General features: G+C 39.0%; 1 protein-coding gene across 1 annotated transcript in view; it reads left to right on the top strand.

Annotated features, from left to right (window-relative positions):
- The window catches only part of IGSF5 (immunoglobulin superfamily member 5), a 164,555-nt gene that overhangs the window by 100,485 nt on the left and 42,330 nt on the right, over positions 1-21,740 (top strand). The window contains exon 4 of the transcript XR_010749326.1: positions 7,136-7,301. The gene's annotated coding sequence lies outside the window, so the exon portion shown is untranslated. The remainder of the gene's footprint in view (positions 1-7,135; positions 7,302-21,740) is intronic.

The following is a 21,740-nucleotide window of genomic DNA, read 5'->3' as shown; positions in this document are numbered from 1 at the left end:
GAGTTCGTTTTCTAATATTTCATTGTTGGCATAGAGAAAGGCTATGGACTTCTGTATGTTAATTTTATATCCTGCGACCTTACTGTATTGGTTTATTGTTTCTAATAATCTTTTTGTGGAGTCCTTCGGGTTTTCGATGTATAGGATCATATCATCAGCAAAAAGTGATACCTTTACTTCTTCTTTTCCGATATGGATGCCTTTTATTTCTTTGTCTTGTCTGATTGCTCTGGCCAGAACTTCTAGCACCACGTTAAATAAGAGTGGAGAGAGTGGACAACCCTGTCTTGTTCCTGATTTAAGGGGGAAAGCCTTCAGTTTAGTGCCATTTAATATGATGTTAGCTGATGGTTTATCATATATGGCCTTTATCATGTTGAGATATTTTCCTTCTATACCCATTTTGTTGAGAGTCTTAAACATAAAATTGTGTTGTATTTTATCAAAAGCCTTTTCAGCATCTATTGATAAGATCATGTGGTTTTTGTTCTTTGTTTTGTTGATATGGTGTATTACGTTAACCGTTTTGCGTATGTTGAACCATCCTTGAGATTCTGGGATGAATCCCACTTGATCATGATGTATTATTTTTTTAATATGTTGTTGTATTCGGTTTGCCAGTATTTTGTTTAGAATTTTAGCATCTGTATTCATTAGAGATATTGGTCTGTAGTTTTCTTTCTTTGTGCCATCCTTGCCAGGTTTTGGTATGAGGGTTATGTTGGCCTCATAAAATGTGTTCGGAAGTATTGCTTCTTCTTCAATTTTTTGGAAGACTTTGAGTAGAATAGGAACCAAGTCTTCTTTGAATGTTTGATAGAATTCACTAGTATAACCGTCTGGGCCTGGACTTTTATTTTTGGGGAGGTTTTTAATAGTTTTTTCTATTTCCTCCCTGCTGATTGGTCTGTTTAGGCTTTCTGCTTCTTCATGACTCAGTCTAGGAAGGTTGTATTGTTCTAGGAATTTATCCATTTCTTCTAGATTGTTGTATTTGGTGGCATATAATTTTTCATAGTATTCTACAATAATTCTTTGTATATCTATGATGTCTGTGGTGATCTCTCCTCTTTCATTTTGGATTTTATTTATTTGAGTCCTGTGCCTTTTTTCCTTGGTGAGTCTTGCCAAGGGTTTGTCAATTTTGTTGACCTTTTCAAAGAACCAGCTCCTTGTTTTATTGATTTTTTCTATAGTTTTTCTGTTCTCTATTTCATTTATTTCTGCTCTGATTTTTATTATCTCCTTTCTTCGGCTGGTTTTGGGTTGTCTTTGTTCTTCTTTTTCTAGTTCCTTAAGGTGTGAAGTTAAGTGGTTTACTTCGGCTCTCTCTTGTTTGTTCATATAGGCCTGAAGTGATATGAACTTTCCTCTTATTACTGCTTTTGCTGCATCCCATAGATTCTGATATGTCGTATTTTCATTTTCATTTGTCTGTATGTATCTTTTGATCTCTGCACTTATTTCTTCTTTGACCCATTCATTTTTTAGAAGTATGTTGTTTAGTTTCCATATTTTTGTGGGTTTTTCCCCCTCTTTTTTGCAGTTGAATTCTAGTTTCAAGGCTTTATGATCAGAAAATATGCTTGGTACAATTTCAATTTTTCTAAATTTGCTGATATTGTCTTTGTGGCCCAACATATGGTCAATTCTTGAGAATGTTCCATGTACACTAGAGAAAAATGTATACTCTGTCGCTTTGGGATGAAGTGTCCTGTAGATGTCTATCATATCCAGGTGTTCTAGTATTTCGTTCAAGGCCACTATATCTTTATTGATTCTCTGTTTGGATGACCGATCTAGAGCCGTCAGCGGAGTATTGAGGTCTCCAAGTATGATTGTATTTTTGTTAGTTTTTGTTTTAAGGTCAATAAGTAGCTGTCTTATATATTTTGGTGCTCCTTGGTTTGGTGCATATATATTAAGGATTGTTATGTCTTCTTGATTCAGTGTCCCCTTAATCATTATGAAGTGACCATTTTTGTCTCTGAGTACTTTTTCTGTCTTGTAGTCAGCATTATCAGATATGAGTATTGCTACACCTGCTTTTTTTTGGGTGTTGTTTGCTTGGAGTATTGTTTTCCAGCCTTTCACTTTGAATTTGTTTTTATCCTTGTTGCTTAGATGTGTTTCTTGTAGGCAGCATATAGTTGGATTTTCTTTTTTAATCCATTCTGCTACTCTGTGTCTTTTTATTGGTAAGTTTAATCCATTTACATTTAGTGTAATTATTGACACTTGTGGGTTCCCTACTGCCATTTTATAAATTGCTTTCTGTTAGTTTTGTATCTAGTTTGATTCTTCTCTTTTGTTTTTCTATCATTTGTTTCTGTTTGTTTGTGTTCCATACTTCTTTCCTCTGTTGCTACCTTTTTTAAGTCATGTGTTTTTGTGGTGGTTTTTTCTAGGGTGGTTACCATTAAGTAATGAAAAGGGTACCTACCATATTCATTGTAGTACCCTATCTTATAAGTATTTCTGCACTTCATCGTCCTTTGCTACTGTTAATCTCCATTCTCTCCCCCCCTTTTTTTTTTCCTTTGTTGTCACAGTTTAAGTTTGGTTTTATTGTGTTCTTGGTAGAGCTGTTACTTGTGGTGTTGTTTTCTTTTGTTCTTTGAATCTGGTTGGAAAACCCCCTTTAGTATTTCCTGGAGTGGGGGCTTTCTGCTGATAAATTCTCTCATCTTTTCTGTATTTGTGAATGTTTTTATATCTCCTTCATACTTGAAGGATAGCTTTGATGGGTATAGTATTCTTGGCTGAAAGTTCCTCTCTTTCAGGGCTTTAAATATTGGGGTCCACTCTCTTCTAGCTTGTAGAGTTTCTGCTGAGAAATCTGATGATAATCTAATAGGCCTTCCTTTATATGTTGTACTCTTCTTTTCCCTGGCTGCCTTGAGAATTTTTTCTTTGTCATTGGTTTGTGTCATCTTTATTATGATGTGCCTTGGAGTGGGTTTGTTGGGGTTAAGAAAACTCGGTGTTCTGTTTGCTTCTTGAATTTGAGGCTTTAGTTCTTTCCACAGGCTTGGGAAGTTCTCGTCTATTATTTGTTTGAGTATATTCTCCATTCCATTTTCTTTCTCTTCTCCCTCTGATATACCTATTATTCTTATGTTATTCTTTCTGATGGAGTCAGATAATTCCTGTAGGGCTTTCTCGTTTTTTATTATTTTTGAGTCTCTTTCTTCTTCTCTCTGTTGTGCCTCAAGTTGTTTGTCTTCTATTTCACTAATCCTATCTTCAATCTGGGTTGTTCTGCTAGCTAAGCTTGTTACCTCGTTTTTCAGTTCGTGAATTGAGTTTTTCATTTCTGTTTGATTTGTTTTTATAGTTTCAATTTCCTTGGTAATATATTCTTTGTGTTCATTGAGTTGTTTTCTGATCTCCCTATATTGCCTTTCCGTGTTTTCTTGTATATCTCTGAGTATTTTTAAGATTTCTATTTTAAATTCTCTTTCATTTAGCTCCAAGGCTTCCAATATGTTAAGTCTTTTCTCCATAGATTTTTCCACATCTATTTGTGTTACCTCTCTTTCTTTTGTATCCATAATATTCGATTTCCTCTTTCTTATTGGCATCTGAGGGTGGTCTTGTTGATAGCACTAATTAGAATTAATAAAGAGTAAAAAGTAAAAAACAAAACAAAACAAAAAAACAACAAAAAAAAACAACAAAAAAAAAACAAAAAAAAAAAACAAAGGGTAAAACACCCCACAAAAAAAAGCAGTAATAATTTATTATTTCCCCCCCTTTTTTTTCTTTGTTCTCCTTCCCTCCTCTCCCCTCCTCAGGGAAATATCGTGCCTATAATGGAGGGCCTGGTTTGCGGTGAAGAGTTCAAGGGGGCAAAAAATAAAAAAATAAATAAAAAATAAAAAAAAAGAAAAAAAAAGAAAAAAAAAAAAAAAGAAAAAAGGAAGAAAATCTTAGACAAGCATAAGTTGATCTGCCTGAGGGTGACGGTCAACCAAGAGATATAATGAGAGGGACAAGAGGGAACCAGAAAAAAGGACAAAAAAAAGGAATAATCAAGAAGAAAAAATAAAAATAATAAGTAAAAATACGTTGTATTAAGTGGAGCAAAGACCAAATACAATGGAGACCTTGGGTTGGGAGGACCCAAAATGCCACAAAAACAAACCAACCAGAAAAAAACAAAAACAAAACCGAAAAAGAAAAACAAAGCCAAAAAAAACCTTGAGTCCCAAATTAACTAATTTGTTCGTGATTGAGGATTAAATGGGAGGAAAGTAAAACGAGAAAAGAAAAAACGAATAGAAAGGAAAAAATAAGAAAAAGAGAAAAACGAAGGAAGAAATAAAAAAGGAAGAGAAAAAGACAAAATAAGGCAAAAAAAAACAAAAGAGGAGAGAGTGAGAATTAAGTGTCCTGGAGTATAACCCCAAAGGAGGGTGAGGATGAAGAAGAGAAATAAAATGTAACACTTATGGGTAGTGTAGTTCAAGAAAAGGGAAGCATAAGATGGGCAGAGAATAGAAGGACTGAGGTGGAGGAAATAAAGGCAATAAGATAGAAGGAACAAACAACAACAACAACAAAAAAAAACAAAACAAAAAAAAACCAACAAACAGTGGAACAAGCTGCAAAGTCTGTGGATTTTTCCTGATTTTGAGATGTCAACCTCTTCCTCCTTCTCCTCTCTCCCTCTTCCCGGTCGGCGACTCTGCACCCCAGGCCCTGCCCCTGCGCCACACCCAGGCAGGGACTTGCAGTTGATGGGGTTCTATGGCAATGTCACACAATTGGCTTTAGTCTTGTTGGTAGTCAAGGCCTGCCGGCGTCTGCAGGGTCTAACGACGAGAGAGTTCGCCTTCGTGGATTCTCTCTCCCAGTCCCCCCTTCCCGAACCAGCAGCCTGGTGATCCAGCCACAAGGCTGCCACTGCTTCTGCCTGGGGAGTAAGAGACTCAAAGAGCTGGGAAATCCCCACTCTATCCCTACTCAGTGCAAGGCTCTGGGAAGGGCTCTGACAGTCAGGGCCTCCAGTGTAATCAGGCGGGGGTGGGAGTCAATTGTTGTCAAGGTGATTGTTCAGCGCCTAGCATTCCGTTGGACCTCTCAACCCAGGCTTTCCACTCTTTGTAGCCTGTTTTGGCTGGTAAGAAGAGGCACTAGTCTCTGCTTGCGACTAGTGTGGTATAGATCTTATTATCTGCCAAGTCCTTCTTGTTAGCATTTATCCCTGAATATGGAGGCTCTATCAATCGGAAGTTGCCCCCGCCCCTTTAGCGAGAGGTACCAAAAAATATCACGCCTCTTGTCTTGGGTCGGTGAACTGAGAGAGATCTTATCAATTAGAACCGAGGGTGCGCAGATTTCACGGGTTAAGTTAATTTTAGTAATTGGGTCGCAGCTGTGCTCCCGAAGGTATTTCAGGCTGCCTGCGCGCGCCCCTCCCCCAACGCTTGATTGTTAGCTTGAATGGCTGGGTGAGGTGCCCCGCCTGCAGAGAGAATCTCCCAAGTAGGGAATACCGCCCTGGGGCCTCTCCCGCTCCCCGTGCGCGGGCCGCTGGGAACGTTAGCGGTGCTCGGTCTGCAATGCTCGGTCTGCAACCAGACCGGGAGCGCGCCAGCGGCTGCTTGCCGCTCGCCCTGCAACCGACCCGGGCGCTGCTCGCGGCGGCTGGCAGCGGTGGCGGCGGCGGCGGCGGTGGCGGCGGCAGCCGGCGGTGGCTTCCGAGTGCGGGATGACTTACCACAGGCGCACTTTCTCGCGGCTTGAATGAACGTCCCTGCGGTAGCTTCCTCCACACCCTCGTCTCTCAGATTCGAGTGATAACAGTCCTTTTGCTTTCAGTTTGCTCCGAAGATAAATTTTCCTGTTTCTAGTTGATAAATTTGTTGTGATTTTGGGGAGATCTGTCGGACGCGCTGCTCACGGCGCCATTTCCGTGACGTCACTGGAGTTCATTTTTAAGACAATTTTTTATTTGTCTTTTAAAATCTAAGTTCCCTTTCAAAGGCTGCTTTTATGTATTTTTATTATTAAAATTTTTTTTTTACCTGATTGATGTTTAGAGAGAGAGGAAGGGAGAGAGAGAAAAACATTGTCTTATTGCTCTACTTATTTATGCACTCATTGGTTGATTCTTATATGTGCCCTGACTAGGGATCGAACCCACAACTTTGGTGTATAGGGACGACACTCTAACCAGCTGAGCTAACCGGCCAAGGCTCAAAGGTCACTTTTATTTGCTTTTTGTTCCACCATTAGTATGTAATCTGAATTGGTGTGAGAACAGGACAGTATTTAAGTGAGGGACTCCTGGCTTAGGACCAGGATACCCACAGAAAACCCCCACATTTAATGACGGCTTTTTTTGCCCTGTGACAACACCAGATTGTCCTCCCAAGGCCTCTTGTCACCTGAAGGACAGCTGACACTGGAGACCCGTGGCCCAGGGCTGAGAGCCTGCTTGTCTAGGATACCTGGCAAGCACGGGTCATCTCCTTCCATTTCTCATGTCCTCTCTTCACAGCCAGAGTGGCTTGAGGATGTATGTGGTGGTTGTAAGGTATGACCCCAAGTTTTTTGGAATTTTTCCACAGGGGGTTCTAAGTCCCCTCTCCCTGATGCTGGACTCCGTGATTGTGTGGCCAACAGTATACAGTGAGAGTGATTGGAGGAAGAACCCTCAAGTGACCACCACTGACCTCCATCTTTATATCTCCCACCACTTAGAGTGTGGGTGGGACCCACGACTATGTTTGATTATAGGGCAAAGGGAGCTTATCCCAGTGGGCCTTATCCAATCCTGTGAGCCTTTTATTTAATTATAGTGGTTTTATAAAAAATTATATTTATTGGGTGACATTGGTTAATAATATTATATAGGTTTCAAGTGTACATTTCTCTGATATATCATCTGTATATTACATTGTGTTTATCACTGAAAGTCAAATCTCCCCCTTCACCCTTTACTACCCTTTCCCTCTTCCATACTGACGCATCGTTATCACCCAGACTTCGAGGTTTGCACTGAGCCTCACTCATGATGGACATTCTATGGATTTTGACACATGTATACTGACATGCATTTAACATTGTAGTACCAGAGTATTTTCATTGACCTAAAAACCCTCTCTTCTTTATCTCCTTTCCCCAGCAATCACTGATCTTTTTACTGCCTCTATAATAGCAACTGCAGTCTTCAGAATTGATCTTAAAAAAATGGGTGCATCCTCCCACATCCAGCTGTGACGGTGCTCACCACCACAGATGATGGTAAAAATTGCAAGTGACGTGGAGGCCAACAGTAGGAACCTGCATAGGTAAGTGGTACTACCTTCAGGGGATGGAGTTATGCTTAGTAGTTAAAAATAATGCATTTACTGACTGGGGGCAGAGGTTAATATATTAAGTAATAAAAGCTGGTCACTAAACAATAGGTACTAAACAAATATTTCTCATTAGACACATGTCACACTGTTTCCAGTGCTTGTTCCCGCATGGTGGTCTTAAGAGTTGTCTGTTTAAAATTCTTCTCCTTTTGGATTAATTATCTGCATTTTTCTAATTTTTTCTATAGGGAATATGTATCACTTTTCTAACAAGGAAAATAATAGAAGTTATTCATTAAAATTCATAATGCTCATCTATGGGTGGTACTGAAATTATAGATAGGTTTTATTTTCATCTTTTTTTTTTTTTTTTTTTTTTTTTAAATAAATTTTTATTGATGTTAATGGGATGACATTAATAATTCAGGGTACATATATTCAAAGAAAACATGTCTAGGTTATTTTGTCATTAAATTATGTTGCATACCCCTCACCCAGAGTCAGATTGTCCTCCGTCATCCTCTGTCTAGTTTTCTCTGTGCCCCTCCCCCTCCCCCTAACTCTCCCTCCCTCCCTCCTGCGTCCTCCCTCCCCCCACCCCTGGTAACCACCACTCTCTTGTCCATGTCTCTTAGTCTCGTTTTTATGTTCCACCAATGTATGGAATCATGTAGTTCTTGTTTTTTTCTGATTTACTTATTTCACTCCGTATAATGTTATCAAGATCCCACCATTTTGCTGTAAATGATCTGATGTCATCATTTCTTATGGCTGAGTAGTATTCCATAGTGTATATGTGCCACATCTTCTTTATCCAGTCTTCTATTGAAGGGCTTTTTGGTTGTTTCCATGTCTTGGCCACTGTGAACAGTGCTGCAATGAACATGGGGCTACATGTGTCTTTACGTATCAATGATTCTGAGGTTTTGGGGTATATACCCAGTAGAGGGATTGCTGGGTCATAAGGTAGTTCTATTTGCAGTTTTTTGAGGAACCACCATACTTTCCTCCATAATGGTTGTACTACTTTACAGTCCCACCAACAGTGTATGAGGGTTCCTTTTTCTCCACAGCCTCTCCAACATTTGCTATTGCCCGTCTTGTTGATAATAGCTAATCTAACAGGGGTGAGGTGGTATCTCATTGTAGTTTTGATTTGCATTTCTCTAATAACTAATGAAGCTGAGCATCTTTTCATATATCTGTTGGCCATTTGTATTTCTTCCTGGGAGAAGTGTCTGTTCATGTCTTCTTCCCATTTTTTTATTGGATTGTTTGTTTGTTTGTTGTTGAGTTTTATGAGTTCTTTGTAAATTTTGGATATTAGGCCCTTATCTGAGCTATTGTTTGAAAATATCAGTTCCCATTTAGTTGGCTGTCTGTTTATTTTGATATCAGTTTCTCTTGCTGAGCAAAAACTTTTTATTCTGATGTAGTCCCATTCATTTATCTTTGCCTTCACTTCTCTTGCCATTGGAGTCAAGTTCATAAAATGTTCTTTAAAACCCAGGTCCATGAGTTGAGTACCTATGTCTTCTTCTATGTACTTTATTGTTTCAGATCTTATATTTAGGTCTTTGATCCATTTTGAATTAATTTTAGTACACGGGGACAGGCTGTAGTCGAGTTTCATTCTTTTGCATGTGGCTTTCCAGTTTTCCCAACACCATTTGTTGAAGAGGCTTTCTTTTCTCCATTTTGTGTTGTTGGCCCCCTTATCAAAGATTATTTGACCATATATATGTGGTTTTATTTCTGGGCTTTCTATTCTGTTCCATTGGTCTGAGTGTCTATTTTTCTGCCAATACCATACAGTTTTGATTATTGTGGCTCTATAATATAGTTTAAAGTCAGGTATTGTAATGCCCCCAGCTTCATTCTTTTTCCTTAGGATTGCTTTAGCTATTCGGGGTTTTTTATAGTTCCATATAAATCTTATGATTTTTTGTTCCATTTCTTTAAAAAATGTCATAGGAATTTTGATGGGAATTGCATTAAATTTATATATTACTTTGGGTAATATGGCCATTTTAATTATATTTATTCTTCCTATCCAAGAACAAGGAATATTTTTCCATCTCATTGTGTCTTTTTCTATTTCTCTTAGCAATGCCTTGTAGTTTTCATTATATAGGTCCTTTACATTCTTTGTTATGTTTATTCCTAGGTATTTTATTTTTTTTGTTGCAATCGTGAAGGGGATTATTTTTTTGAGTTCGTTTTCTAATATTTCATTGTTGGCATATAGAAAGGCTATGGACTTTTGTATGTTGATTTTGTATCCTGCGACCTTACTGTATTGGTTTATTGTTTCGAGTAATCTTTTTGTGGAGTCCTTTGGGTTTTCGATGTATAGGATCATATCATCAGCAAAAAGTGATACCTTTACTTCTTCTTTTCCGATGTGGATGCCTTTTATTTCTTTGTCTTGTCTGATTGCTCTGGCCAGAACTTCTAGCACCACGTTAAATAAGAGTGGAGAGAGTGGACAACCCTGTCTTGTTCCTGATTTAAGGTGGAAAGTCCTCAGTTTTACGCCATTTAATATGATGTTGGCTGATGGTTTATCATATATGGCCTTTATCATGTTGAGATATTTTCCTTCTATACCCATTTTGTTGAGAGTCTTAAACATAAAATTGTGTTGTATTTTATCGAAAGCCTTTTCTGCGTCTATTGATAAGATCATGTGGTTTTTGTTCTTTGTTTTGTTGATATGGTGTATTACGTTAACCGTTTTACGTATGTTGAACCATCCTTGAGATTCTGGGATGAATCCCACTTGATCATGATGTATTATTTTTTTTTTATATGTTGTTGTATTCGATTTGCCAGTATTTTGTTTAGTATTTTAGCATCTGTATTCATTAGAGATATTGGTCTGTAGTTTTCTTTCTTTGTGCCATCCTTGCCTGGTTTTGGTATGAGGGTTATGTTGGCCTCATAAAATGTGTTTGGAAGTATTGCTTCTTCTTCAATTTTTTGGAAGACTTTGAGTAGAATAGGAACCAAGTCTTCTTTGAATGTTTGATAGAATTCACTAGTATAACCGTCTGGGCCTGGACTTTTATTTTTGGGGAGGTTTTTAATAGTTTTTTCTATTTCCTCCCTGCTGATTGGTCTGTTTAGGCTTTCTGCTTCTTCATGACTCAGTTTAGGAAGGTTGTATTGTTCTAGGAATTTATCCATTTCTTCTAGATTGTTGTATTTGGTGGCATATAGTTTTTCATAGTATTCTACAATAATTCTTTGTATATCTATGATGTCTGTGGTGATTTCTCCTCTTTCATTTTGGATTTTATTTATTTGAGTCCTGCGTCTTTTTTCCTTAGTGAGTCTTGCCAAGAGTTTGTCAATTTTGTTGATCTTTTCAAAGAACCAGCTCCTTGTTTTATTGATTTTTTCTATAGTTTTTCTGTTCTCTATTTCATTTATTTCTGCTCTGATTTTTATTATCTCCTTTCTTCGGCTGGTTTTGGGTTGTCTTTGTTCTTCTTTTTCTAGGTCCTTAAGGTGTGAAGTTAAGTGGCTTACTTCGGCTCTCTCTTGTTTGTTCATATAGGCCTGAAGTGATATGAACTTTCCTCTTATTACTGCTTTTGCTGCATCCCAGAGATTCTGATATGTCGTATTTTCATTTTCATTTGTCTGTATATATCTTTTGATCTCTGCACTTATTTCTTCTTTGACCCATTCATTTTTTAGAAGTATGTTGTTTAGTTTCCATAATTTTGTGGGTTTTTCCCCCTCTTTTTTACAGTTGAATTCTAGTTTCAAGGCTTTATGATCAGAGAATATGCTTGGTACAATTTCAATTTTTCTAAATTTGCTGATATTGTCTTTATGGCCCAACATATGGTCAATTCTTGAGAATGTTCCATGTACACTAGAGAAAAATGTATACTCTGTCGCTTTGGGATGAAGTGTCCTGTAGATGTCTATCATATCCAGGTGTTGTAATATTTCGTTTAAGGCCACTATATCTTTATTGATTCTCTGTTTGGATGACCGATCTAGAGCCGTCAGCGGTGTATTGAGGTCTCCAAGTATGATTGTATTTTTGTCAGTTTTTGTTTTAAGGTCAATAAGTAGCTGTCTTATATATTTTGGTGCTCCTTGGTTTGGTGCATATATATTAAGGATTGTTATGTCTTCTTGATTCAGTGTCCCCTTAATCATTATGAAATGACCATTTTTGTCTCTGAGTACTTTTTCTGTCTTGTAGTCAGCATTATCAGATATGAGTATTGCTACACCTGCTTTTTTTTGGGTGTTGTTTGCTTGGAGTATTGTTTTCCAGCCTTTCACTTTGAATTTGTTTTTATCCTTGTTGCTTAGATGAGTTTCTTGTAGGCAGCATACAGTTGGATTTTCTTTTTTAATCCATTCTGCTACTCTGTGTCTTTTTATTGGTAAGTTTAATCCATTTACATTTAGTGTAATTATTGACACTTGTGGGTTCCCTATTGCCATTTTATAAATTGCTTTCTGTTAGTTTTGTATCTTGTTTGATTCTTCTCTTTTGTTTTTCTATCATTTGTTTTTGTTTGTTTGTATTCCATACTTCTTTCCTCTGTTGCTACCTTTTTTAAGTCAAGTGTTTTTGTGGTGGTTTTTTCAAGGGTGGTTACCATTAAGTAATGAAAAGGGTACCTACCATATTCATTGTAGTACCCTTTCTTATGAGTATTTCTGCGCTTCATCATCCTTTGCTACTGTTAATCTTCATCCTTTCTCCCCTTTTTTTTCCTTTTGTTGTCACAGTTTAAGTTTGGTTTTATTGTTTTCTTGGTGGAGCTGTTACTTGGGGTTCTGTTTTCTTTTGTTCTTTGAATCTGGTTGGAAAACCCCCTTTAGTATTTCCTGGAGTGGGGGCTTTCTGCTGATAAATTCTCTCATCTTTTCTGTATTTGTGAATGTTTTTATATCTCCTTCGTACTTGAAGGATAGCTTTGATGGGTATAGTATTCTTGGCTGAAAGTTCCTCTCTTTCAGGGCTTTGTATATTGGGGTCCACTCTCTTCTAGCTTGTAGAGTTTCTGCTGAGAAGTCTGATGATAATCTAATAGGTCTTCCTTTATATGTTGTATTCTTCTTTTCCCTGGCTGCCTTGAGAATTTTTTCTTTGTCATTGGTTTGTGTCATCTTCATTATGATGTGCCTTGGAGTGGGTTTGTTGGGGTTAAGAAAACTCGGTGTTCTGTTTGCTTCTTGAATTTGAGGCTTTAGTTCTTTCCACAGGCTTGGGAAGTTCTCATCTATTATTTGTTTAAGTATATTCTCCATTCCATTTTCTCTCTCTTCTCCCTCTGATATACCTATTATTCTTATGTTATTCTTTCTGATGGAGTCAGACAATTCCTGTAGGGTTTTCTCGTTTTTTATTATTTTTGAGTCTCTTTCTTCTTCTCTCTGTTGTGCCTCAAGTTGCTTGTCTTCTATTTCACTAATCCTATCTTCTATCTGGGCTGTTCTATTAGCTAAGCTTGTTATCTCGTTTTTCAGTTCGTGAATTGAGTTTTTCATTTCTGTTTGATTTGTTTTTATAGTTTCAATTTCCTTGGTAATATATTCTTTGTGATCGCTGAGTTGTTTTCTGATTTCCCTAAATTGCCTTTCTGTGTTTTCTTGTATATCTCTGAGTATTTTTAAGATTTCTATTTTAAATTCTCTGTCATTTGGCTCCAAGGCTTCCAGTAAGCTAAATCTTTTCTCCATAGATTTTTCCACATCTATTTGTGTTACCTCTCTATCTTTTGTATCCATAATATTCGATTTCCTTTTTCTTATTGGCATCTGAAGGTGGTCTTGTTGATATTCTTAATTAAAATTAATAAAGAATAAAAAGGGAAAAAAAAGAAAAAAAAAATAAAAAAAAAAATAAAAAACAAAAAAAGAAAAAACACTCCACACACACAAAAAGTAATGATGTATTATTTCCCCCTTTTTTCTTTCTTCTCCTTCCCTCCTCTCACCTCTTTAGGTAAATATCGTGATGACCTGTGTATTATATTATGCTAAATGGAACAAAAATTGCCTATAATGGAGGGCCTGATTTGGGGTGAAGAGTTCAAGGTGCAAAAAAGGGAGTAGGGACCTACTAAATGCAAAAAAAAAAAAAAAAAAAAAAAGGAGGATATCTTAGACAAGCATCAAATGATTTGCTTGTAAGTGATGGTCGACTAAAAGATATAATGAGAGGGATAAGAGGGAAACAGAAAAAAGGAGAGAAAAAATAATATTTAAAGAAGAAAAAAAATAAAAATAAGTAAAAATTTGTTGTATTAAGTGGAGTGAAGACTAAATACAATGGAGACTTTGGGTTGGGAGGAATGCTAGTGAGTTAAAAAGCAATGTAAAAAGTACCCAAAATGCCACAAAAACAAACAAATAAAGGAAAACCAAGAACAAAAGCAGAAAAAAAAAAAAAAAAAAAGAACAAACAACAAAAACAAAAAAAACTTTAGTCCCAAATTAAATAATTTGTTCGTAATTGAGGATTAAATGAGAGGAAAAGTAAAAGGAGAAAAGAAGGAACGAATAGAAAGGAAAAAATAAGAAAAAGAGAGAAACAAAGGAAGAAAAAAAGGAAAGGGAGAAAAAACAAAAAGAAAACAAAAGGGGAGAGAGTGAGAGTTAAGGGTTTTGGAGTGTAACCCTAAGGGAGAGTAAGGATGAAGAAAAGAAATAAAATGTAACACTTATGGGTAGTGTAGTTCAAGAAAAGGGTAGCATAAGATGGGCAGAGAATAAAAGGACCGAGGTGGAGGAAATACAAATAAAGACAATAAGAAAGAAGAGAGAAACACAACAACAAAGAATTAGTGGAACAAGTTATAAAGTCTGTGGATTTTTCTTGATTTTGAGAGGTTAACTTCTTCCTTTTTCTTTTCTCTCCCTCTTCCTGGTCGGTTACTCTGTACCCCAGGTTCTGCCCCTGTGTCACGCTTAGGTAGGGATTTGCAGTTGATGGGATTCTATGGCAATGTCATATAATTGGCTTTAGTCTCCCTGGTAGTCAAGGCTTGTTGGCGTTTGTAGAAGAAGATGCACTATTCGCTGCTTGCTATATAGATCTTAATATCTGCCAAGTCCCTCTTGTTAGGTATATCCCTGAATATAGAGGCTCTGTCAATCAGAAGTTGCCCCCGCCCCTTTAGCGAAAGGCAGTGAAAAATATTATGCCTCTTGTCTTGGATCGCTGAACTGGGAGAGATCTTATCAATTAGAGCCCCGTGGGTGCGTAGATTTTGTGGGTTTAGCTAATTTCAGTGATTGGATCCGCAGCTGTGCTCCAGAGAGTATTTCAGGCTGCCTGCGCGCCCCTACCCCAACGCTTGATTGTTAGCTCGAATGGCTGGGTGAGGTGCCCCGTCCACGGAGAGAATCTCCTGACTAGGAAAGACAGGTTTGGCGCCCCTCCTGGACTGCGTCACGGGGCGCGCACGTGCACGGCTTCTCAGAACACGCCAGTGGTGGCCGGCACTCCCGGGGACGCGGGGCTCGCGCACGCGGCTTCTCAGAGCACGCCGGTGGTGGCCGCTACTCCCCGGGACGGGACGGGGCTCGGGGAGCGGGCGCGTGGCTTCCCAGAGCACGCCGGTGGTGGCCTGCACTCCCCGGGATGCGGCTCGGGGCGCGAGCACGCGGCTTCTCCGAGCACGCCGGTGGTTGCTGGCACTCCCCGGGGCGCGCGGGCGCGCGGCTTCTCAGAGCACGCCGTTGGTTGCTGGCACTCCCTGGGACGTGGGTCGGGGCGCGCACGCGGTTTCTCAGAGCACGCCGGTGGTTGCGGGCACTCCCCGGGACGCGGGGCGCGGGCGCGCGGCTTCTCAGAGCACAGAGCACGCCGGTGGTTGCCGGCACTCCCTGGGACGTGGATGGGGCGCGCCTGTGGCTCCTCAGAGCACAGAGCACGCCGGTGGTTGCCGGCACTCCCTGGGACGTGGCTCGGGGCGCTGGGACGCGGCTCGGGGCGCTGGGACGCGGCTCGGGGCGCGCGCGCGCGCCGGGCTTTTCAGAGCACGCCGGTGGTTGCCGGCACTCCCCAGGACGCGGCGGGGGCAGCTGCACGTGTGGGTTTACTCACCCCAGGCGTATTCCCTCCTGGGCAACAGTCCCTCTGCTTTCAGTGTGGATGCTCCGAGGATAAATTTTTCTGCTTCTAGTTGACAAATTTGTTGAGATTTTGGGGAGGTCTGTCGGACGTGCTGCTCACGGCGCCATTTCCGTGACGTCACCTTATTTTCATCTTTATGTTAGGTTAAGCCTTATATAAAAATCTGTTTCTGCAGGCAAAAAACCAGTTCAGTGTGGACACTTTTATATGGCTCAATGTACTACTTTTAATGTTTTTATGCCACCTGTACCCTTATATTCCTCAGAGGGTTCCTGTTAGAAAATTTCAAATGGTGGTCCTGATACAGATCTAAAAGAAAGCCATGTCTAAGATTTCATTTAACTTAATAGGTAATGAAGGGACCAGCACGATATTACAACAAACTCCATGGAGAATTTAAAGAACACACATAAATGTGCCATCCTGAATACTGAAACATTTACCAACATTGACTTCAGGGCAATGTTTGCAGGGCAAAAATCCATTGCATGTTCACCAGATGAAGTTTATTTGCATTTCTATCAGTACTAGAATAATTTGTATCACTATCAGTTTCTTACAATCTTTAATTAGAGAATTCAGAGAAACAGAACCAACAGGAGATGTATATTTATTACGAGGAATTGGCTCACACAATTACAGAGGCTGAGAAGTCCCACGATGTGCTGTCTGCAAGGTGAAGATCCAGGAGAGGTGGTGCAGTTCTCGTCCAAGTCCGAACTTCTGAGAACTGAAGGGCTGCTGGTGGAGGTTCCAGCCTGAGTCGAAAGCCCTGAGAGCCAGGAGCACTGATGTCTGAGGGCAGGAGAAGACTGGTGCCCCTGCCAGCTAGAGAGAGAGAATTTGCTCTTCCTCCTATCTTCTTATTCTATTCTGCCTCAACGGATTAGACCAGACCCATCCACATTGTGGAGGGCAATCTGCTTTACTCAGCCTACTAATTCAAATGTTAATCTTTTTCAGAAACACCTTCCCAGACACATCCAGAAATAATGTTTAACCAAATATCTGGGAATCCTTTGGCCTAGTCAAACTGACACATAATATTAGTCATCATGAAGTTAAGAGTCTGCAATAGCTTGAAGATAGCTCAGGTCCTATTAAATCAGACAAACCTATACTCTTCTTGGCCTGTTTCAAAGCTTTTAACCACTTTTGCTTATATTTCTTTTTATATCAGAAGATAAAAACCAACCTCTTGACTGGATGCTTGATCTGGACCCTGCCTCCCCTCCGAGCTCATCTAAGATTACTCTTGTCCCTCACTTCTTTGCATTCACTCATGGCCGATGGGCCTCTTTAGTCTCCTCATGTGCACTGGGTTCCTGCCATCTGAGACGCTAGGTGCTGCCTGGAATGCGTGTTGCCCCCTCTGCCCTAGGAGGTGGTCTCCCAGGCTCTCTCCACCTTCCTACTCAACTCACTCCCAATATGCCCACCCCCATCTGAGCTGAAACCCCATTTCTTAAGGGAGACTCCCCACCCTCCACTCCTTCTTCAAAGCTTCCTTCAAAGACTTTACCACAACTTAAATTACAGTGAGAAGGTTTTATTTCAATTTGAACTTTGTGATTTTAAAATAGCATAGGCTAAAAATATTAGTAAAATCTCTCTTTATGCTCAAACTTTGAAATAATGCAAATCTCCCAAATTAAAAAAAAAAAAAGCCCCACAGGATGGCACCATTTCACAACTGCATTCCCACTCCCTTGTAGGTGACCTCTCAGTAAGTGGTGGACGGGAGTCCCCTGGGATCAGTGTCAGTGGGGGCAGGGAAGGGGGAGACCCTGCATTTGCTATAGAACTGAGAGTGGTTATTATCATTGTTTATGTAATGTTGTTAGGACACTTGTAGGGGTTCAGAATATGCTACCCTAAAACATGCCACTTGGGATGGGAATTATTTTAAGCTGAAGATAATTGAAAACCAGCAGACACCAAACTCTCTGCCTTCCCTTCTTTTGTACCAAGAAGGGTAAAAGAACTTTAATCACCAGAGACTTTTATCAAAATCTACATAACAAACCTTTCCAAAACAGCCCTTACCTTCCATTAATCTCCCCCATATGGTCATCTTCCCACAGTTTGCCACCCCAGAAAGCCTGCACCTCTCTTCCTTCACCTTGTTACTTCTCTACAGATTTATTGTCTTAAGATACTAACTGTGTAAGCCCAAGTTCTAATCACCCCTTTGAATTACTGCTCACTGGTTTTCTCCCATGTATACCTGTTAATAAACTCTTGTTAATCTTTGGTTTTTGTCCTGGTACTCTGTCTTATGTCAGTTTATTATTTTTTATCTTTTTAATTTTAGTGAGAAAGGAAGGGGGAGATAGACAGATAGAGAGGGAGGCAGAAACATTGATCTGTTCCTGTATGTGCCCTGACAGGGGATCAAACCGACAACCTTTGCGCTTTGGGATGATGCTCTAAGCCAGTGGTCCTCAACCTTTTTTGGGCCACGGACCGGTTTAATGTCAGAAAATATTTTCATGGACCGGCCTTTAGGGTGGGACGGATAAATGTATCACGTGACTGAGACAAGCATCAAGAGTGAGTCTTAGACGAATGTAACAGAGGGAATCTGGTCATTTTTAAAAAATAAAACATCATTCAGACTTAAATATAAATAAAATGGAAATAATGTAAGTTATTTATTCTTTCTCTGCAGACCGGTACCAAATGGCCCACGGACCGGTACCGGTCTGCGGCCTGGGGGTTGGGAACCGCTGCTCTAAGCAACCAAACTATCTTGTCAGGGCTGTCCTATGTCAGTTTAATTTTCAGGGGCCAAACCAAAAAAACTGAGGAGAGTAGAGGAAAAGATGAAAAGCTTTTTTTCTTCCTCCCCAACACACTCATTGTTATTATAACAAAAATTTCTGGAAACAATATTCTTTGGTTATAATGCTGATGCTAAGGCTGGGGCTGGAAATCTTGGGGGAAAGTCAGATGTGATTCTGTGAACTGAATGCTAGTCCTTGTGACTTCCAGTGTGGACTGATACTCTAAATATTGGAACTGAAGCTTAGAAAATAACAATAATAATAAAAAAGAGCATCAGAGTAGAAATGCATTACACTGGTCTTAGATTTTTATTCTCATTGATGGCTCCTTATTTTTTTTTTCTTATTTTTTTTTTATTAAATTTAATGCAGTGACATTGATAAATCAGGGTACATATGTTGAGAGAAAATATCTCTAGATTATTTTGACATTTGATTGTGCTGTATACCCCTCCCCCAAAGTTAAATTGTCTTCTGTCACCTTCTATCTGGTTTTCTTTGTGCCCCTCCCCTCCCCTAACCCCTCTCTCCTTCTTCACCCCATCCCCACTCCCCCAACCCCCCGCCCCTGTTGCCATCACATTCTTGTTCATGTCTCTGAGTCTCATTTTTATGTCCCTTCTATGTATGGATTCATCTTAGTTTTTTTTCTGATTTACTTATTTCACTCCGTATAATGTTGTCAAGGTCCATCCATGTTATTGTAAATGATCCGATGTCATCATTTCTTATGGCTGAGTAGTATTCCATAGTATATATGTACCAAAGCTTTTTAATCCACTCGTCCTCTGACGGACACTTGGGCTGTTTCCAGATCTTTGCTATTGTGAACAATGCTGCCACTAACATGGGGGTGCATTTCTCCTTTTCGAGCTGTTCTATGGTGTCCTTGGGGTATATTCCTAAAAGTGGGATAGCTGGGTCAAAAGGCAGTTCGATTTTCAGTTTTTTGAGGAATCTCCATACTGTTTTCCACAGTGGCTGCACCAGTCTGCATTCCCACCAGCAGTTCAGGAGGGTTCCCTTTTCTCCACATCCTCGCCAGCACTTACTCTGTGTTGTTTTGTTGATAAGCACCTTTCTGACTGGTGTGAGGTGATATCTCATTGTGGTTTTATTTTGCATTTCTCTAATGATTAGTGATGTTGAACATTTTTTCATATGCCTATTGGCCATCTGTATGTCCTCTTTGGAGAAGTGTCTATTCATCTCTTTTGCCCATTTTTGGATTGGGTTGTTTGTCTTCCTGGTGTTGAGTTTTACAAGTTCTTTATAAATTTTGGTTATTAACCCCTTATCAGACGTATTATCAAATATGTTCTCCCATTGTGTAGTTTGTCTTTTTATTCTGTTCTTGTTGTCTTTAGCTGTGCAAAAGCTTTTTAGTTTGATATAGTCCCATTTGTTTATCCTGTCTTTTATTTCACTTCCCTGTGGAGATAAATCAGCAAATAGATTGCTCCGAGAGATGTCCGAGAGCTTACTGCTTATGTTTTCTTCTAAGATGCTTATGGTTTCACGGCCTACATTTAAGTCTTTTATCCATTTTGAGTTTATTTTTGTGAGTGGTGTAAGCTGGTGATCTAGTTTCTTTTTTTTGCAGGTAGCTGTCCAATTTTCCCAACACCATTTGTTAAAGAGGCTGTCTTTACTCCATTGTATTTCCTTACCTCCTTTGTCAAATATCAGTTGTCCATAGAACTGTGGGTTTATTTCTGTGTTCTCTGTTCTGTTCCATTGATCTATATGCTTGTTCTTATGCCAGTACAAGGCTGTTTTGAGTACAATGGCCTTGTAGTATAACTTGATATCAGGAAGTGTGATACCTCCCACTTTATTCTTCTTTTTTAAGATTGCTGAGGCTATTCGTGTCCTCTTTTGGTTCCATATAAATTTTTGGAATATGTGTTCTATATCTTTGAAGTATGTCATTGGTATTTTAATTGGTATTGCATTGAATTTATAGATTGCTTTGGGTAATATAGACATTTTAATAATATTTATTCTTCCTAACCATGAGCACGGTATATGCTTCCACTTGTTTGTATCTTCCTTGATTTCTTTTATCAATGCTTTGTAATTTTCCGAGTACAAGTCTTTAGTCTCCATGGTTAAGTTTACTCCTAGGTACTTTATTATTTTGGTTGTAATTGTGAAGGGGATTGTTTCCTTAATTTCTCTTTCTGACTGTTCATTGTTGGTGTATAAAAATGCTTCTGATTTCTGAGTATTGATTTTATATCCTGCCACTTTGCTGAATTTATTTATCAGGTCCAGTAGTTTTTTGACTGAGACTTTAGGGTTTTCTATATACAATATCATATCATCTGCAAATAATGATATTTTTACTTCTTCTTTTCCAACTTGAATGCCTTTTATTTCTTCTTCTTGTCTGATTGCTGTGGCTAGGACTTCCAGGACTATGTTAAATAAGAGTGGTGAAAGGAGCACCCCTGCCTTGTTCCTGATCTTAAGGGTATTGCTTTTAATTTTTGCCCATTGAGTATGATGTTGGCTGTGGGTTTCTCATAGATGGCTTTTATCATGTTGAGGTATGTTTCCTGTATTCCCACTTTGCTGAGAGTTTTGATCATGAATGGGTGCTGGATTTTATCAAATGCTTTTTCTGCATCTATTGAAATTATCATATGGTTTTTCTCCTTCTTTTTGTTTATGTGATGAATCATATTGATTGATTTACGAATATTGTACCAGCCTTGCCTCCCCAGAATAAATCCCACTTGATCATGGTGTATAATTTTTTCCATATATTGTTGGATCCGGTTTGCTGATATTTTGTTGAGGATTTTTGCATCTATATTCATCAGAGATATTGGCCTATAATTTTCTTTCTTTGTGTTGTCTTTGCCTGGTTTTGGAATCAGAATTATGCTCACCTAATAAAAGAGGCTTGGAAGTCTTCCTTCCTCTTGAACTTTTTGAAATTGTTTGAGAAGGATAGGAGTTAGTTATTCTTTGAATATTTGGTAGAATTCCGTTGTGAAGCCATCGGGCCCCGGACTTTTCTTTGTTGGGAGTTTTTTGATAACTGTTTCGATCTCATTTGTTGTAATCGGTCTGTTTAGGTTTTCTGATTCTTCCAGATTGATTTTTGGAAGATTGTATGTTTCAAGGAATTTGTCCATTTCATCTAGGTTGTCTAGTTTTTTGGCATACAGTTTTTCATAGTATTTTCTTACAATATTTTGTATTTCTGTTGTGTCAGTTGTTATTTCTCCTCTCTCATTTCTAATTTTATTTATTTGAGTCCTCTCTCTCTTTTTCTTGATGAGTCTACTTAAAGGTTCATCAATCTTGTTTACCTTTTCAAAGAACCAGCTCCTAGTTTCATTGATCCTCTGTATTGTTTCTTTAGCCTATATTTCATTTATTTCTGCTCTGATCTTTATTATTTCCTTCCTTCTACTACATTTTGGCTTTATTTGCTGTTCTTTTTCTAATTCTTTTAGATGCATGGTTAAGTTGTTTATTTGAGCTTTTTCTAGCTTCTGAAAGTGTGCCTGT

The sequence above is a fragment of the Saccopteryx leptura genome, chromosome 2 (genome assembly GCF_036850995.1).
Source record: "Saccopteryx leptura isolate mSacLep1 chromosome 2, mSacLep1_pri_phased_curated, whole genome shotgun sequence".
Classification (NCBI taxonomy): Eukaryota; Metazoa; Chordata; class Mammalia; order Chiroptera; family Emballonuridae; genus Saccopteryx; species Saccopteryx leptura.
Note: the sequence above shows the minus strand (reverse complement) of the source record. Positions and strands in the feature narration are given on the sequence as shown.